Raw genomic sequence first — 22038 nt, 5'->3', positions numbered from 1 at the left:
TCTTATCATCGTGGTATAACATTGACAGTATCAATACTACTTTGTTTTTCTTCATTATATATGAGGCCAGTGTTATGTTTTTCTGAAATACAAAGACTTTACTATATATTTCTCTATTGTGAACTTGCAACATTTGAGGGGAGTCTACTTTGTTCTTGTGAATAGTTCATGTGCTGGTCAGCTGGTGTTCTTTTAGCAAATGCAACATCTGTGGGTAACTAGTGAACCAATGGTCGAATATGATGTTTAGCTTACTTTTGGAAATAGGTGTAACAAGTTTGTTCACACCATCACACAGTTTATTACTGAAGGAATAAAGACCTGTTATTCTTGGTGGCTGAGTTCCAGGACAAATTTCTAAATTCAAGGTGTAAAATGTCTTTGCATCTACCAGGGCATATATTTTTACACCATATTTGCAAGGGTTATTTGACATATATTGACAAAAGCTACAACAACCATGAAGTGATGCAAGTTGCTTGTCAATTGTCATGTATTCAGATGTGTATAAGTTGCTTTATAGTTTGAAACAAAGCTTTCAAAACAAATGAATAGCAGTCAAACTGTCAGATTTTTTTCTCTCTTGGTAGATCATTTTGTAGTCAAAATGTAGGCAATTTTGAAGGAAACAAAATCTCTTGAGTGTCACTGTTGTTCTAAAATCTCAATGCCACATTCATCACTTCTCCATAAATTCTTTAGAGTCTGACAATTAGACTGATAAAGTCTTGCTATGAAGGCTCTTAGTTCAGATAGTAAGATATCATAATAAATATATTTTTCAGTGTTACCATTGGTACATGTAGAATGTTTTACTTGTTTTTCATTATTAGTGGATTTCACAAAATCTTGTAGTCTATCATCCATTACAAACAATTTCCAACATTGAATCACAGTGTTGGGATTCTGTCTAATAGGTTTCACCCTTGGAAAGAACCTAGAAACATTTTCTGACCTAGTTTTACCATTGGATAGCTCAGGTATGTGTGGTCATTTTGTAGCATTTAGAATAGTCAAATGTTTATTTACATTACTATTTTCTTCCTTATCTGAATCAGGGGTCTTCATTTCTGTACTTCTCTATCTATCATATCAGTAGCTGAATCACCTGATGATTCACTTTCAACCTCCTCCCAAAATTATAAAATTGGATTTTCATGAGACACTGTACTAAAGTGGGCTAATTCTACAAATCAGTAAAACAAATTGTGAATGTACAAAAATAAAAACCTTGGCCCTCAACACTGAGGAGGAGACTTCTGGGCCACCTTACCACCACCCTCAGCTCTGAGAGGGTGAGCAGTCCAGGCGCCAGCAGCACCCCCCACATACACTCACAATGAAATTAAAAGACATGTAAACAAGTCTCAAAACCAGACTTCCAGATCACATAAAGCAACACCAACAGGAAATGAGATGGCACAATCTGATACTCAACAACCTGGACTCCCTAAACTAGCAAAAAAAGAGGATCTGGAAAAAATGAAATCAGAAACAATTCTTGAGATAACAGCAGAGATTATACCCATAGTGCAAGACATGATTAATAAATCTAGAGAGGACACAGATAAAAAAAATAGAAGAACTGAGGAACATGATGGAATCCCAACATAGGAAATAAATGGAATCCATAAAACAGATGCAAACAGATTTCTAGGAGACTAAAAACTCCAGTGAAAGTCTACACAGCAGAATGAAGCAATGTGAGGAAAAAATTTCAGATATAGAAGATAAGATTTCAAATAGTGAAGAAGAAAAGAAAAGTTTCTTTAAAATAGTAAGCGATGATTAGAAAGCAATCCAGCACCTGCTAGATGATGCAAAGAATAACATAAGACTGATTGGAGTAAATGAAGAAAGAGGAGAGAGTGCAGATGATATAAAAAAAACTGTTCACAGAAGTGATGGCAGAAAACTTCCCAAGCAGGGTAAAAGAAACTTGACATACAAATAAGTGAGGCAAATAGGACTCCAACTAAGCTTGATCAAAAAAATATCTACACACAGGCATATAATAGTTAAGATTCCAGAAACCCAACAAAAGAACAAAATTCTAAAAGCAGTGAGAGAAAAGAAACAAATCACATAAATGGAAAGCCTATGAGAATAACAGCATACTTCTCAAAGCAAACTGTCAAGGCAAGAAGAGCTGGGAGTGACATATTTCAAGCCCTAAAGGAAAACAGCCTCCAACCCAGATTGATGTACCCTCTAAAACAATCTTTCAAAATGGATGGAGAAATAAGATACTTTCATGACAAAGAGCACCTTAGGAACTTCATGAATACCAAACCAGCACTCCAAAAAATTTTAGACAATAGCCTAGGAAAAGTCAACAAGTATCACAACCCCAGGAAGCCCAGCAAAATGAACCCATCAGGCATGACAAGAAATTAAATGCAAAGGGAGAGAATACAGCAAAAAAAACAGTCATGACAGTGATAAGACAATATGTATCAGTTATAACCATCAATGTTAATGGTCTCGATTCACCAATCAAAAGAAACAAACTGGCAGAATGGGTCAAGAAGCAAGATCTAACAATATGCTGCATACAAGAAACACACTTAATTCAAAAAGAAACTCATAGACTGAAAGTGAAAGGTTGGAAAACAATACTCCATGTGACAGGAACCTGCAAAAAAGCAGGAGTAGAAATCCTCTTTGCAGATCAAGTGGATTTCAAACCAACATTGATTAAGAGACACAAACAAGGACACTACATCTTTTTAAAGGGAAGAATTCATGAGAAAGAGATGACAATCAAAAATATATATGCACCAAACACTAGTGCACCCAGCTATATAAAACAAATACTAACAGACATGAAAAGTCAAATAAGCACTAATACAATAGTAGCGGGGTACTTCAATACCCCACTGTCACAAATAGATCAACTAGACAAAAAATAAGCAACAAAATTCTACAACTCAATCAAACACTTGAATAAATGACCTTAACAGATGTTTACAGAATGTTCCACCCCACAAAATCAAAATACACATTCTTTTCAGCTGCACATGGTTTGTTCTCCAAAACAGACCACATACTTGCTCATAGAATGTGTTTAAGAGTGCGAAGGAATTGAAGATATCCCCTGTATATTATCAGACCATAGTGTGATGAAATTGGAGATCCATAGCAAAAGAAATGGGAAAAATTTCATAAACATGTGGAAATTGAACAACACACTTCTGAATAACCAATGGGTCACAGAGGAAATTAAAGAAGAAATCAGACAGTTCCTTCAATTAAATGACAATGACAATGCAACATATCAGAATCTATGGGACACAATGAAAGCAGTCTTAGGAGGGAAATTCATAGGAGTAAATACTCATATTAGGAAAAGAGACTGAGTGCAATTACACAACCTGCTGCTGAACCTCAAGCTTCTAGAAAAAGAAGAGCAAGACAAACCCAAAGCTCATACAAGGGAGGAAATTATAAAGATCAGAGCAGAAATCAACGCAATGGAGATTAAGAGAATGATACAAAAAATCAATGAAGCCAAGAATTGGTTCTTCAAAAGAATAAACAAAATTGACAAACCCTTAGCCAACCTTATCAGAAAAAGGAAAGAAAAGGCCCAAATCCATGCAATCAAGAATGAAAAGGGTGAAATGACAACAGACCCAGCAGAAATCCAGAGGATCATCAATACCTACTTGGAGAACCTATATGCCAATAAGATGGAAAACACAGAAGAAATGGACAGATTCCTAGATAACATATGAATTCCCAAAGTTGAACAAAGAAGACTTAAAAATTCTAAACAACCCAATATCAATCAATGAAATTGAAAATGTAATTAAAAACTTACCAACTAAGAAAAGCCCAGTTCCTGATGGCTTCACTGCTGAATTCTACAAGACATTTAGAGAGGAACTACTGCCACTACTGTTTAAACTCTTCAGTGAAATTGAAAGGGAAGCAAAACTCCAAAATTCATTCCTGGAAGCAAGCATCACCTTGATCCCCAAAGCAGAGATAGACACAACCAAAAAAGAGAACTGTAGGCCAATCTCACTAATGAACATAGATGCAAAAATCCTTACTAAGATACTCACAAATAGAATGCAGAAGATCATCAAGAAGATCATACACCCTGACCAAGTGGGATTCATCCCAGGGATGCAGTGATGGCTCAACATATGCAAATCAGTAAATGTCATACACTATATCAATAGAGGCAAGGACGAAAACCATATGATCATTTCCATCAATGCAGAAAAAGCATTTGACAAAATCCAACATGTAATTATGATAAAACCCTACAAAAATTGGAATAGACAGTCTCTACCTCAATATGATAAAAGCCATCTGTGAAAAACCAAGAGCCAATATCATGCTAAAGAGTCAAAAACTGAAATCCTTCACACTAAAATCAGGAACAAGACAAGGATGTCCACTATCACCACTCCTGTTCAATATAGTTTTGGAAACATTAGCCATGACAATTAGACAAGAGAAAGAAATAGAAGGAATAAAAATAGGAAATGAAGAAGTCAAATGGTCATTATTTGCAGATGACATGATAGTCTATACAGAAGACCCCAAGAACTCCCACAAAGTCTTCTAGTCTTAATAAAGAAATTCAGTAAAGTAGCTGGATACAAGGTGAACACACAAAAATCAATAGCTTTCCTCTACACGAAAAACAGACTCACTGAGAGTGAAATAGGGCAAGCAATTCCTTACACAATAACATCTAAAAAACTGAAATACCTAGGAATCAACCTAAGAAAAGAAATCAAACACCTCTTTTCTGAAAAGTATAGCCCTCTGAAAAAAGAGATTGAAGATGATATCATAAAATGGAAAGACATCCCTTGCTCCTGGGTAAGAAGGATCAACGTAGTGAAAATGGCTATACATTCAAAACTGCTGTATAGATTCAGTGCAACCCCAATTGAAATTCCAGCAGCATATTCAAGGACCTTGAGAAAATAATCCAAAAATTCATTAAGAAGAGTCCTAGAATAGCAAAAGCAATTCGAAGGAAAAAGAAACATGGCAGGGGTATTACAACACCCAACTTGAAACTATACTACAATGCTACTGTGATAAAAACAGCATGGTACTGGCAAAGAAACAGACCTGAGGACCAGTGGAACAGACTAGAAGATGCAGAAACAACTCCAGACGCACTCAGCCAACTCATATTTGACAAAGGAGCCAAACACCCTCACTCGAAGAAAGATAGCCTCTTTAACATATGGTGCTGGAAAAATTGGGTTTCAACTTGCCAAAGATTAAATCTAGACTTATATCTCTCATCATGCACTAACCTAAACTCAAAATGGATTAAAGATCTAAATATTAAAACAGAAATGCTGAACCAGCTGGAACAGAGGTTAGGTAGAACTCTTGAAGATATTGGTGTAGGAAAAGATTTTATGAAAAAAACCTCAGTTGCCCATGAACTGCACAAACAATCAACAAGTGGGATCCTTATTAAAAAGCTTGTTCACAGCAATAGAAACCACAAACAGTGCGAAGAGACAACCTACAATGTGGGAAAAATTTTTCACCTGCTGTTCCTCAGACAAAGCTCTAATATCTAGAATCTATAAAGAGCTTAAAAAATCAGCCCTCCCAAATTTAAAGATCTAATCCAAATATGGCCATCTGAAATGAACAGATATTTCTCAGACAAAGAATTAGAAATAGCAAATAAACATATGAAAAAATGTTCGACATCACTGGTCATCTGAGAGACGCAAATGAAAACAACGGTGAGATTCCACCTCACCCCAGAAAGAATGGCTGCTTTCATGAAATCAACCAATAACAAATGCTGGCAGGGCTGTGGAAAAAGAGGAACCCTGCTCCACTGCTGGTGGGAGTGTAGACTGTTGCAACCACTGTGGAAATCAGTATGGTGATACCTCAAAGATCTAGGACCGGAAGTCCCATTTGACCCCGCTATTCCCCTGCTGGGTATCTCCCCCAAAGAATTAAAAGAATCATACCACAGTGATATATGTGTACCCATGTTCTTAGCAGTACAATTTGTAATAGCTAAAACTTGGAATTAGCCCAATTGCCCATCACCTGGAGCCTGGATAAAGAAAATGTGTTTTTTAAAAATAAAATGGAGTACTACTCAGCCATAAAAAATGAGAAATTAGAGACATTTATAGCTAAATGGATGCACATTAAGGTGATAATCTGAAGTGAATTAAATAGGACACACATGTGTAAATCATGAATAGTTTCTCTAGTGTGAGAAACTGAAAGTGTCAATATGGACTAAAAGCTAAAATAGATAATGTGAAATAGGAAGAAAAGGGGCAAAGGGGAAGTGGGAGGGGTAGTGGAAAGGAAAGAAGGGAATGGAATTAATATGAGAAAATGAAAAATGGAAATAAAATCTCTGTAAATGGGGAGGGATGGAGGGGTTGAAGGGAGGGCAGGGGAAGGGGGAAAATAAGAACCAAGAGAGATTATGTAAATGTGCAAATTTCCAATGATGAATGTCATTACATTGTATACTTAAAATGTACCAATAAAATTCATTTAAAGAAAGGAAAACCTGTTCACAGAAGCAATAGCAGAAAACTTTGCAAGGATAGAAAAGGAACTTGAGGTAGAGATAAGTGAGTCATGCAGAACTCCGAATTGTCATAATCAGAAAAAACTACACCAAAGCGTATAATAGTTAAGCACCCAGAAATTCATCATGAGAACAGAATATTAAAACCTGTTAAAGAAAAGAAACAAATCACCTATAAAGAAACCCATCAGAATCACAGTAGACTTCTCAACATAAGCCCACAACTCAGGGAGAGCTTGGAGTGAAGTATTTCAACCCCTAAAAGAAAACAACCTCCACTCCAGATTGATGTACCCTGCAAAACTATCTTTCAGAATTGATGGGGAAATAAGACATTTCCATGATAAAGAACACCTTAGGGACTTCATGACTATCTAAGTAGCATTCCAGGGGCTGGGGATTTAGCTCAGTGGTCCTGCTGTCTGCTTTGCAAGCGCAAGGTCCCAGTTTGATCACCGGTACCAAAAAAGAAAGTAGCATTCGAAAATGTTCTAATGGATATTCTAGAAAAAGACAACAATTCCAAGAGGCCAACAGAATGAATCCACCAGCAAAGGCAAGCAACTAATCAGAAAGGAAAGAAAGGGAACCAACAACCGGAAATTAATATGGGAAGGATAAGTCAATACATACCAGTTATAGCTATCAATGTGAATGGCCTCAGTTGCCAATCAAAAGAAACAGATTGGCAGAATGGATCAAAAAACAAGATCCAACAATATGTTGCATACAAGAAACACATTTAACTCAAAAAAAATCATAGACCAAAAGTCAAAGATGGAAAACAATACTCCATGCAACAGGAACCTAGAAAAAAGCAGGGGGTAGTGACGCTGTGTGCAGACAAAGTGAATTTCAAGCCAAGACTGATCAGAAGAGACAATGGTCATTCCTACTTGTCAAAGAAACAATTCAAGAGGAAGAGATAACAATCATAAATATGTATGCACCAAGTACCAGTACACCCAACTATATAAAACAAATACTAATGGATAGGATATGAAAAATCAGTCAAGCACAAATACAATAGGGAACTCAATACCTAACTGTCACAAATAGACAAATCAACTAGACAAAAAATCAACAAAAGAATATTAGAGCTAAACCAAACCTTTGAACAAATGAATTTAGTAGTTTCTAGAATATTCTACAACAACAGAATACACATTCTTTTCAGGAGCACACAGGACTTTCTCCAAAACAAACCACATACTAGCTCATAAAATAAGCTTAAATAAATACAAAGGATTTGAAATTATCCCACCCATATTATCAGATCATAGTGCAGTGAAATTGGAAATCACTGGCAAAAGAAACTACATAAACACATGGAAATTAAATAATACCCTCATGAACAACCAATGGGTCACAGATGAAATTAAAGAAGAAACTAGACAGTTTCTACAATTAAACAATAAAGACAATAAAACATACCAGAACTTATGGGACACAAAGAAAGCAGTCCTATGAGGGAAATTTATAGCTGTGAATTTCCACATGAGAAAAACAGAGTGAGCTCAAATAAATAGCCTAACATTGAATCTCAAGCAAATTAAAACAACACTATGATTTCATCTCACTCCAGAAAGAATGGCTATCATCAGAAATCAATCAATAAAAAATTCTGGTGAGGCTGTGAGGAAGAAGGAACCCTTCTCCATTACTGGTGGGAGTGTAAACTTGTACGACCACTATGGAAATCAGTATGGAGATTCCTCAAAACACTAAAACTAGAGGTTACATTTCACTCAGCTATTCCCCTTCTTGGTATCTTTGCAAAAGAGTTAAAAGTATCACACAGTGATATATGCATATCCATGTTTATAGTAGCACAATTTATAACAGCTGAATTTTGGAAACAGCCCATATGCCCGGCAACAGATGAATAGAGAAAATGTAGTATTTATACCAAGTGGAGTACTACTCTGCCTTAAAGAAGGATAAACATGAGTCATTTGTAGGAAAATGGATGTAGCTTGAGACCATAATTTTAAGCAAAATAAATAGGACAAAAAGTTTAAATATTACATTGTTTCTCTTGTGTGAGAAACCCAAATTGTAAATAAGGACTGTAATGGAAGATAGATATTGGGAAGTAAGAACATGTTCAAATGGAAGGGGAACAAGGGAGGTTTGAGGGGGAGAAGAAAGGGAAAAGGAAAAAAGAGAGAATGGAAGGAAAAAATGGAAACAAATCTTTTGTAAGTGGAGAGGGGGTTAAGATTGAAGGGAGGGGAAAAGAAATAGGAAAATAAGAAGAATTAAGATATATTATGTACACATACAAATTCCCTATGATGAATGTGGTCAATGTGTGTGATAAATATGCACTAATAAAAAATAAAGTTAACTGTAAAAAAAGAAAAAATGGTACAGATAGTGAGGAACACTGGCTCTCCAGGGTTCTTAGGATGATGTAATGAGTAAAACAAGGTAAAACTCCCTCTTCATATGGACTGCAGAGAGCCCTCAATAAATGGCAGCCTGCATCCAGTTCACTTGGTATTGAAGAGCAAAATGAACACTGTGCTTTCCTAGTTGCCTTTGTTGTAGAAAGCCTGAAGGCCTGGCTTGCTTTCTGCCTTGCTCCAGTGAAAGAGGGAGTCGCAGTGCCTGTTCAGCAGGTGAAAGTGATAATGTCATTAGCATCATTAAAATGCACACCTTCAGGAAACATCAAAACAGCTGTGTTTATCATCATAACTCACCACCTTCCCATGGTAATTTCTCACACATGGACAGGTAAAGAGTTATATTTTACTTGATTATAAATATACCCCTTATAATTTCATCATATAAAACATGAACTTGACTTATCCCTATGCAGCATTCATTGCCTTTATTTTCCTGGCTGTACTGAATAGTCTTAGGTTCATAACTTTACCTTCAGCCTTGTGTTACTTTTTCTACTGAATATGTAATCTGAGACCTAATGACACAGTACTGACATTCCAGAGTGCCTGATACTTTGTTAATAATAATGAGTTAACTTTTGTAAAGTAATCTCCTTCATTGAGTTTTTTAAAACAACACTTTAGCATTTCCTCATTAATCTTCATAGTGTAAATTACAGTTTCTTCCAAAACTTCATTACTTAACCAATACAGAAACCATTTAACATTTAACAATAGCCACTCACTTTTAGAAATTAATTTCCATCTTATCCTGTCAGGATGGATAAGAGGAGACTGTCCTCCCTCAAATTCTTTGGCAGCTAAGTTTCTGAGTTTGATCCAGGTGCTAATCAGAGCCACTTATGCAAGATTGGGACACAGCAGGGAGGGGAAAGCTGCCTGTCAGTGACTTCTGCAGGCTTTACTATAAGCTCGATTTGGAGGGATCATGAACACAGTGTCCTGTCACAAGCCCTGTGGGCTTTGGGAGATGAGGCAGGAGGCATCTGTTCTGCTCATGCATATGGTCACAGTGTGGCAGCCTCGTGATTTTAGGCCGTCTTGATTGTGGCAGTGGCCAGGTTGTTCTACAGCTGGCTTTCTGACTGTAGAAAAGGCAGCTGCCCATGGGTGGTTCAATTCCATAGCATAGATTTGAACATTTCCTGAAAACTCATCCAAAAAGCTTTTCTTCTGCCATCTCAAAGATTCTAAAGCCATTTGGTAGACCATCATAAATCTCATCCTGTGTAAATTAGTAGATCAAACACTGCTCTCTGAAACTGAACCCTTAAATTTTATTTAAAAAAAGAATGGAAGAGTTCTCTATTTTCTACATATATCAAATTGCAACTTCAGGCTGGAATTAACATGTTTTTCTTCTAAAGGGTAAGTATAATCATAATCAAGGATTCTGTGATTCCTTTCTAATATCAAAACATCTAGTCTCTGAAAATTTTGTAACAATGATATAAATTTAAAGGGGATTTCCAAGAGGAAAAAAATAGCAAAATCATACTGTTTTTTAAGAGGTGCTTGGAATGGCACAAATTAAATGATGTGTTTAATATAATGCTAAGATATTTGAATTTGGATACACAAGTCTCACAACATATGAACCAGAGACTATTTTTCAAACCAATATTAGCTTTTCAATAGCGTGTCAAAAGTAATAGAATTTTCCTGAGTTTTGCTTTTTTAAATGGTATAGTTAGATGTGGCAAAGGTCAAGAAGGAGGAGATTCAGGGAAGAGTGTAAAAGAAAAATGTTGGCATGTCCACACAGGAACTGAGTTGTAACTCAGAAGAGAAATCCTTTTTGTACAGGAACCCTCAGAGGTTTTAAAACCTGAGAATTTGTGCCCTGAATACTAGATTAAGCTTCACAGATAAACTGAAACAATAAAACTATAGTCCTCATTTATGTAATGTTGGATTGATAGAAAACTGAACTTGCAGTAAAAAAATGTTGATGACTGTGGAGGCTCTTCTGGATCTCACATCTGCGTTAGAGATGGTTTTGAATATTGTATCAGAAGACAGTGCTTAATTACCTGCTTACCTGCCTTCTGTGGGCTTCTCTATTCTCCCAGTTTCCTTAAGAACAGGAAACTAGGAGAGAGGAACAGAGGAGAGGACAGAGATAAATGACATTGGAAAATCTAATCGATGGCTGGATCATTTAGAGGAAGAAGTAGAAATGGCATTCTGAAAACCAAAGTGTTCAGGAGGCACTATTAAGGTACTCTTGTTCTAGACATATGACTGCTTATAGCAATTTGCTGTCAATTTGTTGATCTTAAAAGTATTTTGATAGACCTGTAAGGGAAGAAACCAGATTATGATGGGTTGAGAGGTAAACAGAGTGCAAGAAATGGAGTCAGTAAATATACATCCTCCTTTCAGTAAGAAAAAAGAATGATGGAGCATTGTTTTGAGTAAATTTGAGTATGTTCCTTCAGGATATAGTGTCAGTGAAGAAAGAAAATACACATACAAGTGCAATAAAGATTAATTAAAAATTTATTATACAATCAAGTTTGTGACCTACTGAGACAATAAACATACAAATGAAATGGAGATAAATTATACATACTTATAAGAGTATTGTTTCTCTCTTTCTAGTCTTTCCACCATGAGTGTATTCCTACCACTGCCATTTATTGCAGCCTTGTTATACAAATTGGGTTATCTGGTAAGAAAACCAAGAAGTTGGGGTGAAGGACTTGTGTCTTGTGTGCACAAATGAGAGGGAAACAAAACTAAAGAGGGAGGGAAGAAGAAAAGAAGAAGGCTGTATAAGTGAGGGAATTAAGAGACTATTGGTAGAGAGGGAAGGATGAAGAAGGAAGTGTAAAACAGTATAATGAAGCAAAAGGATTTTAAGAAATGTTGCCATGGATAATGAATTCGATAACCCTGCAAATTCTTTGAGGGATTCAGTAGTGAAATTACTCTAAATTTTGAGGAGGACTCTAAGGCCAAAGGATATATGAGCCATCTCCTTTGATTAAGTCTCTGACTGTGTTACAGGTTACTAAGGCTACAACTTAGTGGCATAGAACAATCAGAAGCGTATTAAGGTTTTGTGGGAACTATATTGCCAAAATTAACCCCCACAAGCTCAGATTTCTATTAAGCTTAAAACATCCTTCAAATCCCCAGCTTACATTATTAGCTCAAAGTGGGATGTATGGCTTTCTAGAGAGCCATAGGCCTCTGCCTATTTTGGATGTAGACACGGAAGATGATAGAGAAGATCTTCCAAAGGGAAGAGCCAGAGACTGTGAATAATAATGAGCAAAGGAGTTCCTTCCAGAATGTAGAACCTGTGTCACATCAAGGGAATCCCTCCACAACAGTCACAAGAAAACTCACCCACCTCTAAGGATTTCATCATTTGTACGTGTTCCATCCTTCACTTTTCTAGATGAGAGCTGTTCCAGTCATTGTCCCTGCTCTACAAGTGTATGCTGAGGGTGGAGCATGCAGCAGCTAGAAAACTGACTTCTTACAGTTATTAGAAGCCAGACACAGAGGTCCGGGGTGGGGAAGTGATTGGAGATTCAGTTGTCTGGCTGTTAGGAGACTTTCTCCACCGCCTGTTAAGAGTTCCGGGTGGACCGTGGGACGCCGAGCTGCTTGTGTGGATTCTCCTGGCCCAGCCAACACCGGGGCGGAGGAGTCAGGCACCCAGGCCCGCATCTGTCGCTGAGCCCTCCTCACCCCACGCCTTGAGGTCTTGACTTTTTGGCTGGGACAGTCATGGCGTCCCAGCCGAATTCCTCTGTGAAGAAGAAAGAGGATAAGGGAAAGAACATCCAGGTGGTGTTGAGGTGCAGACCATTTAATTTGGCCGAGCGGAAAGCTAACGCCCACTCAGTAATAGAATGTGATCAAACACGGAAAGAAGTTAGTGTATGAACTGGAGGACTGGCCAATAAGAGCTCAAGGAAAACGTATACTTTTGATATGGTTTTTGGAGCATCCACCAAACAAATTGATGTTTACCAAAGTGTTGTTTGTCCAATTCTGGATGAAGTTATTATGAGCTATAATTGTACTATCTTTGCATATGGCCAAACTGGCACTGGAAAAACCTTTACAATGGAAGGTGAAAGGTCACCTAATGAAGCATATACCTGGGAGGAGGATCCTTTGGCTGGTATAATTCCACGTACACTTCATCAAATTTTTGAGAAGCTTACTGATAATGGTACTGAATTTTCAGTCAAAGTGTCTCTGTTGGAAATCTATAATGAAGAACTTTTTGATCTTCTTAATCCCTCTTCTGATGTTTCTGAGAGATTACAGATATTTGATTATCCCCGTAACAAGAGAGGAGTGATAATCAAAGGTTTAGAAGAAATTACAGTACACAACAAGGATGAAGTCTATCAAATTTTGGAGAAGGGAACAGCAAAAAGGACAACTGCAGCAACTTTGATGAATGCATACTCCAGTCGTTCCCATTCAGTTTTTTTCTGTTACAATACACATGAAAGAAACTACAATTGATGGAGAAGAATTTGTTAAAATTGGAAAGTTGAACTTGATCGATCTTGCAGGAAGTGAAAACATTGGTCGTTCTGGAGCTGTTGACAAGAGAGCTCGGGAAGCTGGAAATATCAATCAACCCCTCTTGACTTTGGGAAGGGTGATTACTGCTCTTGTAGAAAAAACACCTCATGTTCCTTACTGAGAATCTAAATTAACTAGAATCCTCCAAGATTCTCTCAGGGGCCACACAAGAACATCTATAATTGCAACAATTTCTCCTGCATCTCTCAATCTTGAGGAAACTTTGAGTACATTGGAATAGCTCATAGAGCAAAGAACATATTGAATAAACCTGAAGTTAATCAGAAACTCACCAAGAAAGCTCTTATTAAGGAATATACAGAAGAGATAGAGCGCCTGAAATGAGATCTTGCTGCAGCCCGAGAGAAAAATGGAGTGTACATTTCTAAAGAAAAGTTTAGAACCATGAGTGGAAAATTAACTGCTCAAGAAGAGCAGATTGTGGAATTCATTGAAAAAATTGGTGCTCTTGAAGAGGAACTAAGTAGGGTTACAGAATTGTTTATGGATAATAAAAATGAACTTAACCAGTGTAAATCTGACCTCAAAATAAGACACAAGAATTTGAAACTACTCAGAAACAGTTGCAAGAAACTAAATTGCAACTTATTAAAGAAGAATACATCTCATCAGCTTTGGAAAACAATGAGGAGATGCTTCATGGTGCTGCCAGAAAGTTGCTTGACACAGTTAAAGAAACTACAGAAGATATATCTGGTCTCCATTCCAAACTGGATCGTAAGATGGCAGTTGAGCAACACAATGCAGAAGCTCAGGATATTTTTGGCAAAAAACTAAAGAGTCTGTTTAATAATATGGAAGAATTAATTAAGGATGGCAGTTCAAAACAAAAGGCAATGCTAGAAGTTCACAAGACCTTGTTTGGCGATCTGATGTCTTCCAGTGTGTCTGCATTAGATTCCTTTACTACAACAGCACTTGAATCTCTCATATCTATTTCAGAAAATGTGTCGACTCATGTTTCTCGAATTTCTAATATGATACTAGAAGAACAATCATTACCAGCAGAAAGTAAAACTGTGCTGCAGAAATTGATTAATGAACTTACAACAGACCTTCTATATTCACTGCAAATGGTTTTGTCCCCTACTGTAGTGTCTATATTGAAAATCAATAGTCAACTCAAACATATTTTCAAGACTTCATTGACAGAGGCTGGAAAGATAGAAGATCAGAAAAAAAAATGGATGGCTTTCTCAGTATAATGTGTGACTGACTACGTGAACTACAAGAGAGTACAGTTTCTTCCTTGGTCAAATCACAGAAGCTGTACGAAACCTTAAGTGAAGAAATGAAAACAATAAAGCAAACCCATTCACAGGAACTCTGCCAGTTCTTAAATCTTTGGGCAGAGAGATTCTGTACTTTGGAAGAAAAGTGTGAAAACATCTGGAAACCACTCAGTAGTGTTCAAGAAAATACAAAGCAGAAATCCAAGGATATAATCAGCACAGCAACTTTTCTCAGTAAAAAAATTTGTACTGATTTTGATGGCTTGTCACAAAAACTCAGGCATTTTAACCAAGAAGGTACAAAATTGGTTGAAGAGTCTGTGAAACTCTTGTGTGTGATACCCTCAACTCCAACCTGGAAAAAAAATCTCAAGAAACTGAACAAAGATGTGAGTCTCTGAATATGAGTACAGTTTGTTTTTCTGAACAGTGGATATCATCCTAAATAAAAAGGAAGAGGAACTTCAGAGCTTATTGGAGGGTATAAACAAATGTTGGGAGGCTTCAAAGTCCGAGATCACTGAAAAAATTAAATGGACATAAAGAAGAAAATGAGAACCAGCATGATATTTTTCTTAGCTGGATAAGAATTGATGAAGAAAATTTGTTAGTGCAAAGTCTAGAACTTAATGAAACCACAAAACTGGGTCTGAGTAAGCTTAGTTGCTTTCTGCAGCAAGATCTCAAATTGGATATCACAACAGGTACAACACCACAGAGGAAACATTATTTATACCCATCAACACTGGTGAGAACTGAACCACAAGAACAGCTCCTTGATCAGTTGAAAAAGGAAAGACCTGAGCTGTTAATGATGCCGACCCATTCAGAAAACAATGAAGAAGAGAAGAGTCAGGTCATGAATGAAGAAAAGGAAGTTCTCGAGCAGTACATTGAACCTCTAAGTCAAAAGCCACCTGCAGATGCCAACGCGGAGTGTTCAAGTGGTGGGGTTCCATTTTTCCAGCATAAAAAATCACATGGAAAAGACAAAGAAAACAGTGGCATTAATCCAATGGAGAGGTCTAAAGTGGAAGAAACAACAGAGCACTCTGTTATGAAGAGCAGATTACCACTTCGAGCCTAGAGAAATCTTTGGTTAACTTGAGACTTACATGATTTTAAATAAAACCTGAAGCCTCAGAACTTGAGCCTTATGTACAGATTAAAAAGGAATAGAATGTATCAAGGCAGCTAGTAAATGTAGTTAACTTTAATATCTACCCATGTTTTGGTCATCGTTATAATTCCCTGTGTATTAAATTAGGTTTCATTTGGGGATCTGAATTGAGTAAATATGTTTCTAGCTTTTCATATAAAGTAGCCCTTGTATTTCCTTTGTATATTATTAAACAGCAAATGTATGGGAGCTGCATTGCTTTAGACTTGAACTTACACAAGTAAATATCCCTCACCTTTGGCCTTGCAAAGGATCATCCCATTTATTCTCTTGCTGTGACTTAGTTAAGTCTACTTTTTCTTTTCCCTTGATTTTTCTATTTTGATCTCTCAGGTCACTTTCTCTTCATTTGTCACAGAATCTTTTCTAGAGCTTCAAAAAGGTTCCTTTTTTCTTTCTTTTTGTTGTAGTTCTAGGAATTGAACCTGAGGAATGCCAAGCTACATCTCTCCCCTCCCCACAACTCCTCCTCTGGAAGTATCTCTTCTTTCAGTTTTTATTTTTCCCTAAACATGAAAACATAACACATTAGCCCACATGGAGTTCTTAAGAAACCGCCTCCATATATATAGATTGCTATTATGATAGAGCTTCCTAGATCTTTGAATTGGGGCTTTGTAGTACCACTCTAAGGTTTATATTTTTAGGAGAAGGTCACATGATTTAAAGACTTTTTGAAACTGCCAATTATGACTATAATTTATATTCTTTTGTTTGCCTTATGAAACTTCTTGTTGTTCTTTGTATATAATAAAACACATTTATATACATTTAATCTTAAAAAATAAAGCCAGACACAGATCTGATGGTGATGGCAGTTCACCATCCGAAGATCCTGTGCTCAGTGCTGGAATAGGTGACTGAAGGGACTTTGGACTGTCTCCACTGCACAGGTAGTGATGTGTTCTCTGTGGGAAGACCTGAGGGTGGAGTTTGCTGGTAACCAAACCTCACTTTCCTGGGCGTAGGGCTGGATGGCATTTCCCAGCCTGCCTTACAACTCGATATGGCCAGGTAACTGCTTCTTCTCAGTGGAATGTGAAGTGTCTCTTCTGGGTCTATAGGCTAAGACAGTAAGTATGCCATCTGCACCTTCTGCCTGTCTACATCACCTACTCAACACCTAAGATTCTTAGATCCTAGATGGGGTCTGGCCACAGAAGGAAGGAATCTGGTCTCTGAATGACCATATTGAAGGCAACCATCAGGAATACTAAGATTGGACAGGTAAGTGAGCAGGAAATAAAATTGTATTGTATCAGGTCACTAAAATTTAGAATTTGATCAGCAGCTAATTAAAACATGAGTAGATACATGAAAAAAGTCACTGGTCTATTCCAGCAATTGTTTTGGTTTTCCACTTGATTAAAGCCCAAGCTCATTAATTAGGCATCTGCCAAAAGGGGGCTAAGGCAGAGGTGTTCTTTATAAGTTTAATGTGCAAATTAATTTAGTTTCTTTCTTTGGGAGCTTTATTTACCCTAATAAACACCAATGCAAGTTATATTAAATTCTTGAATTCCTGTATATACTGACCATCAATACTCAATTAATGACCTGATTTGTTCTATTTTATAAAACTTGAATATGTGAATTATATGAGTTTAATGCAACATTTCCAAGCACTGAAAGAACAAATGTTTGTTCATAACAAATGAACATTCAGTCTAGAACCAAATTGCATTCTGTTATTAATAGCATCATGTTCCTAGTCAATTACTACAATATAGATCATTTTTTTAAATCCTTTTAGCTGTCTTTGTGGCAACTCTAATGTTCCATCTTTGTCCTGTTTCACGTTTATCTCACTATTCCTAGTACTCAGCATAGTACACATAGTAAGACCTGGTTAATACAATATTTGGGGAACTGAATTTAATTTAAGAATATGCAATTAAATGATACAGAGCAGGTCTGAAGACTTAAAATATTTATTTATCTAGTAACATCTATTTTATTCCTTTTCTGGAAAAGTCATTTTATACAATAATTAAAATTGCTAATAATTAAAATTGCTACTAATTCATTTGAAACTTCTCTATGTTTTATTTCATCCCATTAATCACAGAAGTTTTAAAATTTCATCATTGTATATTCAAAAGTGCCTGGGATACTGAATCACAAGAAAAGTTTTAACTGGCTTTTCATTATATTAGGATTCTTTAAGTAAGTAGAAATTATTCAGTCTTATTCTTAAAATCAAAATGAATAACTCCATCAAGATCATTGAAATTATTACTGTCCTGTTGCATATTCTTAAATTGTTCTTGGACCCTTCCTAGTCCTTGGTGCTCAGGCAGACATTAATAATTCCACTGAAAAGAACGGGGAACCAAGGTTGAAATGATTTATCTCATACCATTTTGCAGCTGTGACAAAGCTAGGCTGAGAGATGGAAGCTCAGGAAGACAGCTTTCTTCTGCCTCCCGCTAGCTCCCTGGTGCTAATGCCTAACAGCTGCATTAACTCCTAGTGTCGTTCCATGCACTGAAGGATGATTTGCTTTTCTCAGCATGCCTGTACATGAACATATGCCCTCCTGGCCTTAAAATAACAACACCTTCCCAAGTACCTGCATTCCCATGAGCAACAGGTGCTAAAACAAAAGAACTATACACACTTCAGAGTTAGCAGGTCCAGCTTCTTGCCTGTGCTCACTGTTCTGTGTTTACCTGTGCCATCTTGTATATTATAACAAAACTGTTTAGCCTTTAAGAGTATTTGTCACATATTACCTGTAGCACAATTCCATACAAATTCCTCTCTCTCTCTCTCTCTCTCTCTCTCTCTCTCTCCAACTACAACATACTTTTCTTCTAGGAAACCTCATGTTCCCTCAAAAACCAAAGCCATGAAGTCACTGATGATCTCAGGGCCATAAATACCTGAATACCTGCTGCGACCAACCTTCTGTATTGTGTATGATATCATGGGTAATTAGTGAAACCTCTCTGGTCTGGTCATTCTCAAATCTACCTACACTTAAAAATCCCCTTGTAAGCTTTTTGCTGCTTTTATTGATGATTAATTTATTGCTTTGGTTATACATACATAAAGTCACTTATAAGATAATAAATTAACCTAGAAATATGTCATACCATTATTCTATTTCATGAAATCATTTTTATGTACCTCTGCCACATTAGAATCTCTATCATCATATTTTGAGTCATTAGCACAGTTTTTCAATGTAGATCATATTTACATCTAAGTTGCTTAAGACAACAATTCACACAGCAATTTGGAAAAACATCTGTTTATGTTATGCTCTCATTTGGAAATTTTACTTCCCAAGCACCAATACCAATTTGCACAAGACTAGGACATTTGGTCTGGTGTTTTCTGTCCTGTAAGTGTGTATTTATATTTCCAAAATGAAAACACTAACTGTATTTTAAGTTATTTTTAAAAGGCTGATTCATGATACCTAATATTTGCAAATATGAGCTTCTATTCCTGGAAAATACAAAATAAATTTAATAAGATAAATATAAGGTAAAATTCTTTCCTACTTTAAAAAAATAATTTTATCTTTTTAGTTGATTCTTTCAGGTGACCTCTGTAAGCATTATTTCCAGGTTTCAGAGATCATTTTCCCAAACAATATTTTGCTATATAAGCAAAGTAGTAGAGAGAGGTCTGAGATGCTTTGTAAGGTCTCAAATCAGAGGCAGCTTCCTCTTAAGGATAATTGGGGGCAGGGTGGGGATGGAACTCAAAAGCTCCTAAAATGATCAGATCGACATATTAGATCCAAGAGCTCTGGAATATCGCCTGGAAACATGGGTTTTTCAGTAGCGCCACAAATGCTTCTGATTAAGCCAATAGGAGTACAGGTAGGGGTGTGTGTGTGTGTGTGTGTGTGTGTGTGTGTGTGTGTGTGTGTGTTAGGGAGTAGAGGAATTCTCTGGTCCATCACAAGATAAGCAATATTATCATTTTGGCCTGAATACTTCCATACTTTCCTCCATATTCAAGCAAGTATATGAAGACTAGAATATTATAAGAATAGGATATTATAAATTGCTCCATATCTCTCTCTTTGGCTTAAATATTTTCTCAGGGATTCGCTTTCAGATATATATGGGTTTCTCAACTTCAGCATTATTGGTGTTTGGTCCAGTGAATTCTTTGTGGGTTTTTCTTTTGGAAGGGGGGATCCTGTTTGTAAGATGCCAGTAGTACCCGGCCTCCAGTTGTGACAATCAAACATGTCTCCAGACATTGCCAAAAGGCCTCTAGGGGACAAAACTCTCCTGGCTGAGAACCAGTAAGATAGAATAATTATTCAACCATTTCCCGACTAGTGGAGATCGAGATTGTTTTCTGACTTTATGTTGTCTCACTCTGCAATAAAATTCCACATTACATGTATCTTTAAGTAATGTTCCTATTTCTATATGGTAAATTCCCTTAAATAAGATCGTTGGTGCATTGCCTCCACAAGATGTGAGAGTGTCTCTGAACTTTTGCCCGCACTGTAGGTTAATCTTTTTTTTTATATTTGCTAATTAGATGCACAAAAGCAATGTCCCGATTCATTTTGATTTTTAATTTTTCTGATGTTTTTTAAGCATCCAGTCACTTCTTTATTGGTCATTTGCTTTTCTTGTACCATGAAACCTGTTCCTATCCTGTGCCAATTTTTATGGTTTCTTTGTTTACTATTTTCACCTATCTGTAGTTCTTTGTCAGAGATATTAACCTGATCAAATTATAAATAGATTTTTTCAGTCATTTATGTTTTAGATTTTATTTTGGATGTTTAATGTTTATTTTTCTAGTGTCAATATTGTTGGAAAACGTATTTACAATATAAAAGGGGGAAATGACTTGCTCAAAGTTGCAGATTCAGCTGAAGGTAGAGCAGAGACAGGCTGTAGGTCTCCAGGGAGGGTTTCCCCGCCCCAGGACTGCCTGCAGGAAGCTGCACTTCCCACACTGCACTCATCCCGCCACACTCCATCTGTGTATGTTTATGACAAACAGTAGAATCAATTTGAAATCTCGGAAGAGCAAAGTGTAACAAAACACTGTAATACAAAAACAGCTTGCATGCCTTGAGCTCATCTTTTTTCGTTTCCCTCTTATAGTAGTCCACACACCTAAGCAGTACGCCAAGAAAGATTGCTGTCCCCCAGGAACATTGTGGGGTACCAAAGATAGAACAGTTGGCTGTGGGGCATTCCTAGCTGGGAATTCTGCCAGCAAACATTCAGTAAAGTGGTGCATAGATAGTCTGAGCAAGACAGCCAAGAGACTAATATGTTTGGATGGCATAATGCCTGTTCACAAACTGCTGGTCTGTTTATTTGCAGCAGCAGGAAACAGGGCTTTTAGAAGATCTGCCTAGCACCTAAAGCATCACTTTGCAATGGAAATCCCTCCCCTGGAAGAAAATGAATGTATTAGGAAGACATTCCCTTGAAATATTAACACATCTGTTAAAATTCTGTTTTAAAGATAAAATCTTCCAAGTGGTTAGTATTGAAACATTAGCTAATTGATTTTATGGGCCCAGTTTGCAATGCTATTTAATACATGCCTGCAACTGGATACCCAGAAAAATGCAGTATGGTGACCAAGAGTTCCTGTACTTAATGGAATTGAGAAAATGGAAGTCAGATGGCCCATTTTTGCTGTCTCACTCTAATTGGTTTCTGTATGACTTTGGAAAAGCCAGTCAAAGCAATAATGTTGTTCATGCCTGACCATTCCAAACATGCATTGATACAAAATGAACAATAAACATCAGGATATTTTAGCTTAGATAAGAAGTGCTTTTCAGACGGTTGCCCAGATGACTAAGGCATTGATTTTCATCGAGGATGGTAGGAGTTTGGCTGAAGGTGTTTTAAAACTATGCATCTCACCCAGGATTCTGATACATGCCTTTATTTTCTATTTTATTTTAATTTTTTTTTGAGACAAGCTCTTGCTGTAGGCTGACCCAGAATGGCCTGAAACTTGAAGAAGTCCTCCTACCTCAGTCTCCTGAGTGCTGGGATTACAGGTGGGCACCACCATGCCAGGCCTTATGATAAATGCCTCTACCTCAACCCAGAAGATGAG

General features: G+C 36.9%; 1 pseudogene across 1 annotated transcript in view; it reads left to right on the top strand.

Moving 5' to 3' along the window:
* LOC147821240 (kinesin-like protein KIF11 pseudogene) overlaps positions 1–22038 on the top strand; it is an 82527-nt pseudogene that overhangs the window by 20193 nt on the left and 40296 nt on the right. Inside the window, exon 1 of the transcript XR_015447390.1 lies at positions 1–22038. This exon is cut by the window's left edge and continues 20193 nt beyond it. The product of XR_015447390.1 is annotated as a kinesin-like protein KIF11 pseudogene (transcript).

This window comes from Heterocephalus glaber, unplaced genomic scaffold (genome assembly GCF_053883595.1).
Source record: "Heterocephalus glaber isolate CG9 unplaced genomic scaffold, H.glaber_assembly_v1.0 deba00001757, whole genome shotgun sequence".
NCBI lineage: Eukaryota > Metazoa > Chordata > Mammalia > Rodentia > Bathyergidae > Heterocephalus > Heterocephalus glaber.
The sequence above is the reverse complement of the archived record's forward strand: the minus strand, read 5'-3'. Positions and strand labels throughout refer to the sequence as shown.